General features: G+C 40.6%; 2 non-coding genes across 2 annotated transcripts; both read left to right on the top strand.

The window, feature by feature from the left end:
* The first annotated feature begins 3568 nt into the window (after positions 1–3568).
* trnal-cag lies at positions 3569–3651 on the top strand. Its single transcript has one exon. It is a non-coding gene; the product is annotated as a tRNA-Leu (tRNA).
* A 276-nt stretch (positions 3652–3927) lies between these two features.
* On the top strand, positions 3928–4009 carry trnas-aga. The gene has a single exon. It is a non-coding gene; the product is annotated as a tRNA-Ser (tRNA).
* Positions 4010–5496: the final 1487 nt, after the last annotated feature.

The following is a 5496-nucleotide window of genomic DNA, read 5'->3' as shown; positions in this document are numbered from 1 at the left end:
TCTTGGCATTCTCTCAAACATTTTCATGAGGTAGTCACCTGGAATACCTGGAAACAACCAATAGGTTGTTTTGTGACAAGGTAGGCATGGTGTACAGAAGATAGCCCTATTTGGTAAAAGACCAAGTCCATATTATGCCAAGAACAGCTCAAATAAGCAAAGAGAAACAAGTCCATCGTTACTTAAGACATGAATGTCAGTCAAAATGGAAATATTCAAGAACTTTGAAAGTTTCTTCTAGTGAAGTCGCAAAAACCATGAAGCGCTACGATGAAACTGGCTCTCATGAGGAAGACCCAGAGTTACCTTTGCTGCAGAGGATAAGTTCAGTAGAGTTAACTGCACCTCAGATTGGAGCCCAAATAAATGCTTCACAGAGTTCAAGAAACACACACATCTCAACATGCACTGTTCATAGGAGACTGCGTGAATCAGGCCTTCATGGTCGAATTGTTCCATTGAAACCACTAGTAAAAGGACACCAATAATAAGAAGAGACTTGCTTGGGCCAAGAAACACGAGCAATGGACCTTAGACTGGTGGAAATCTGTCCTTTGGTCTGATGAGTCCAAATTTGAGATTTTTGCCCTTCAATGTGTGTGTGTAAAGAATCCAGGGTGTTTAGTTGGGTCTACTCTTCATTATAAAACTATTTGTTGAATGGTTTAAAATCCATCAGAAGCTGAATAAGTCTTGATGGAGACAGAGCTTGTTTTGCCAAGGAAAGTGAAAAGGACTGAGGGAAAGTAAAATGGAAAATACATGGAAAGGAACATGGAAGAACCTCAAAGAACATTGCATTTTCAAGATCATGTAACATCAAACATAACATCAAAATGCATCTTATATTCCTGCCCTGACAGAAAAACCACATGATTCCAACTTACATTTTATGTGAGCACAAATTTCATTTTGGAACACAACGTGATCACATTTTCACAAGTGTAGTTTAATGTAATCACATGTTGCATTACATGTTATCACATTATCTTCACATAAGATTACATTAAAACATGTTTTGGGAACACTTCCCGTGTTCACATGTGAAATTCATGTGTTTTTGCTTAAACGCCCTGCAGTTCCACACTCAAGGATCTTAATAATGCTTTAAAATGCACATGTACGATTGTGCATGTGTAATGGGTTGAAAACAAAGTCACTAAAAACAGACACCCATTTATACCCCCAAATTGTTTATGTATTTGTCTTAATGAATCTAAATGGTATTTTCTACATACTTTAGCGTCAGCAGTCCATCAGGCCCATAGATGGCGCTGTTGCACTGTTGTAGCAGGAGAAACATTAAGTTCAGGCCAAGCGCTCACCATTCTGCAGAATAAGGACCAGAACTTTACAGAGGTAAACTGTGTCTGTTCTTTTACTATTACAGGTATGTAACAGCACTTCAAAACGTTCAAATATATACACAATATGTAATAACATGCTATTTAACAACTTTGTCCAGATATTATCACGTTAGGAAAGGTTTTGTTTTGGCTTTGTGTTGAACGGAGTGAGAAGAACGTGATTTACATTGAGTGAGAGTGTATGTTAGCTTGATGCTAGCTGAGGTAAAAAAAACATTTACGAGTCACAAAGACTATGTTTACTGAGTAGCTGACTTGTACTGGATTTTGTCTAGGAGATTCTTTTATCAAGAATCCATTTGTTAGGGATTTCTGAGTTGGTTTTACATGTTATTAGTTGTTTTGTGTAAAATTGAATTTTTTTGACCCCTCCTGAGGTGGAAGTTTAGTCGTGTTTCTTATACCAAACACATCCTCTCAGATCTCCACAAGTACATAGGGATTAGTTGTCCATTTGGGATAGGACTGCAGGCCATCTATCCCACCTCACACCTTTACACACCTGGTTATCCATCCTTCTAGCTCTATTAAACCACAGTAGCATAGGTTACAGGCCACAGATTTCAGGTGAAATCCCATGATACACTCAACAATAATACAACACGATTCTCATGAATAACCATTAAGCCATTTTAAGATTTGTCATTTTGACAAAACATGGTTCAGCAGATGTTAGTCCTATCGAGTGTAGCGAAATGCTTGTGCTTCTAGTTCATGTCAAAATGGACAATGCAGTAAAACCACAGGTCAAGTGAGCTGCTTGTAAAATTCCAAAAACTAAATATAGACACAAGTGTAATTGGGATAAAGAATCAGCCATGTACATAAAGATATACCCTGAATGATTGTGATATTTACAGACACTTTTTCGGTCTAGGCAAGGAATATCAGTCAGAATGGCCATATTCTGAGGCAGTTTATATTCAATATTTGAGATTGAAGGTATTGAGGTTAAATCAATGACTGGAGTGCATAGTTAGTGGCTAGTGATACATTTATTACATAAGGATACAGTCTTTAAGATGATAGGTACTGTGAGTACAGTATATACGTATAGTCTATGGAGATGAATAATGTGACAGTTTGTAAACATTATATTAGGTAGCAGTAAAATAAGCGATGAAATAACAATTTTAATAAACACCCATCAACCATTATTAAAGTGGCTGAAAACAGTTGAGTCAATGAATGAAGGGCAGCAGCCATTATAATAGTTAGTGATGGCTGTTTAACAGTCTGATGGCCTTGAGATAGAAGCTGTTTTTCAGTCTCTCGGTCCCAGCTTTGATACCTACATAGGGATTAGTTGCCTTCTGGATGATAGCGGGGTCAGGCAGTGGCTAGGTGGTTGTTGTCCTTGATGATCTTTATGGCCTTCCTGTGACATCGGGTGGTGTAGGTGTCCTGTAGGGCAGGTAGTTTGCCCCCGATGATGCGTTGTGCAGACCTCACTACCCTCTGGAGAGCCTTACGGTTGTGGGCGCAGCAGTTGCCGTACCAGGCGGTGATACAGCCCGACAGGATGCTCTCGATTGTGCATCAACAATACAACAACACGATTCTCATGAATAACCATTAAGCCATTTGCTAAGATTTCCCCCATTTTGACATGTGGAAACCTGTTGTCACTCTTACCCTGACGGATAGCTCCAGACACTTTTTTGGTCCTATCTGAGGCATTTTTAAATTCATGTCAAAATGGCCATATTCTGAAGACACTCTTAAAGTCTGCAGGGTAATCGAACTGGCCACATCTAATGTCAAGCCACAGGTCACAGGTGAGCTGCCTTGTTAAACCCTAAAAATAAATAATAACACGATTGCGTTGAAAATACCCATTAAGCCATTTGTTAAGATTTCCCCCATGTGGACCTGTTGTCACTCTTACCCTGATGATTGCTGATATTTACAGACACTTTTTCGGTCTTATCTGAGGAATTTTATCATTTATATCAGAATGGCCATATTCTGAGGCCAGTTTAGCGTTCATTCAATGACGATTTACTACTCTTTTCCATTGAAGGCCATATTGAGGTTAAATCAATGACTGGAGTTTTTCATTGATAAAAACAAATGACTATTGAAAGTGCAAGTCGGTATCGTGCATAAATTTACTGGTCTCTGTGGTGATTTTAGAAGGCTGTGCCTATTTCTACTTTTACCCCATACTCTTTAACCCGATACCCAGGTGCTTTGCTGTAGTCAGGATGGCCGAGCGGTCTAAGGCGCTGCGTTCAGGTCGCAGTCTCCCATGGAGGCGTGGGTTCAAATCCCACTTCTGACAGTTGTTTAGTGCCTCTCAGGAGTCATACTTCTTAGCAGTAATAATAAGATGATGAAATAACAATTTATAATAAACACTCTCAAATGCAAACCTTCTGGAGCTGAGCAAAGATCAAGGAAAATAAGAAAACAGCTGTCCTTAACAACAAATGAATGAAGGGAACATTAGATTTTATTGCATTATAATGAGTTAATGAGTTACTGCATAGTCTTTCAGTTTTAAAATTATCACTTTCTGTAGGCTATGCCTGGTGGCCCATTCACTGCTGACAAGCCTGTTGTCGTGGCCGAGTGGTTAAGGCGATGGACTAGAAATCCATTAGGATCTTCCTGCGCAGGTTCGAATCCTGCCGACAACGAAATGGAATTTTCTTGACCCCTCCGGAGGTTGAAGTTTAGTCGTGTTTCTTATACCAATCATATCCTCTCAGATCTCCACAAGTACATAGGGATTAGTTGTCCATTTGGGATAGGATCCCACCTCACACCTTTACACACCTGGTTATCCATCCTTCTAGCTCTATAGGCCACAGTAGCATAGGTTACAGGTTTGTAGTCAAGCCACAGATTTCAGGTGAGATCCCATGATACACTCAACAATACAACAACACGATTCTCATGAATAACCATTAAGCCATTTGCTAAGATTTCCCCCATTTTGACATGTGGAAACCTGTTGTCACTCTTACCCTGACGGATAGCTCCAGACACTTTTTTGGTCCTATCTGAGGCATTTTTAAATTCATGTCAAAATGGCCATATTCTGAAGACACTCTTAAAGTCTGCAGGGTAATCGAACTGGCCACATCTAAAGTCATTGGTGAGAAACCTTGTTAAACCCTAAAAGAAAAAGAAAAAACACGATTGCATTGAAAATAACCATTAAGTCATTCAGGTCGCAGACTCCCCTATAGGCATGGTTTGAAACCCACTCCTGACAACTTTTTAGCGCCTGCATGTCATGCACCTTTGTAAAATCCAGTTGAAAAATAATCTTGTCCTGCAGTTTAACGTGCACGGACCTAGTTCATATAACTCAGTATGGAGTCAGGTGAAAAAGGGACTTAGACATTGGTTACAGCGGATTTTATACATGGAATATGTAGGTGGAGTCTTGTCGTGTTGGTCTTCTGAATGGTCCCGAAGGGTTGGAGGCGGACCTGCTCTAGCCAGAGCAGGATCCCCTTTGGTGCACAGCAGAGTCTTCTGCTCTGAGCACCCGACCAGTAGAGGGGGGGTGAGGTGTGTGTGTTTATGCAAGAAGGTATTTGTGTGTCAGGGGATCGTGAGGCAGGACAACAGAGAGGGGGCAGTTTTATGGCTGGGTGTATGTGTTCGTGCGATGGAATGTCTGTGTTTCCTGGGGTCGTGAGACAAAAGAGCTGAGGGGGGCTGGGTGTGTGAGCTGGTTCCTGTTTTAGCAGGGGTACATAAAATGACTTGAGTCAGGCGGTTTAGTTTGGCGCTGTATAATATATGAGCTATGTGTATGAATACATATATATATGACAAATCCCCCTCTTCACGTCTACTAGACGTGAACCATAGAACTAAAAATATGAAGCAACCAAACAATTTGGTAGGAACCAAAATTTTGAGTCCCCCTCTTCACGTCTTTTAAGACGTGAAAACTATAGTGCACTGGTGGTGGTTGCATTCGTGGGTATACATAAGGTGGTGCTTCTAATCTTGTCTGGTGTGCATGGTGGGTCTGTAGGTGTAGTGCTACGCTTGGTGCGTGTGAGATTGAAGGGAGTGATATCAGGAATGGTATCAGGGATAGGGGTTGGGGTGAGAGGGGTTGATGCTTTAGTATGTGTTTGTTGTTCTATTAACCATGTGAGAG

This window comes from Oncorhynchus tshawytscha, linkage group LG10 (assembly GCF_018296145.1).
Source record: "Oncorhynchus tshawytscha isolate Ot180627B linkage group LG10, Otsh_v2.0, whole genome shotgun sequence".
In the NCBI taxonomy this organism is placed as follows: Eukaryota; Metazoa; Chordata; class Actinopteri; order Salmoniformes; family Salmonidae; genus Oncorhynchus; species Oncorhynchus tshawytscha.
This window is presented reverse-complemented; position numbering and strand designations above follow the sequence as displayed.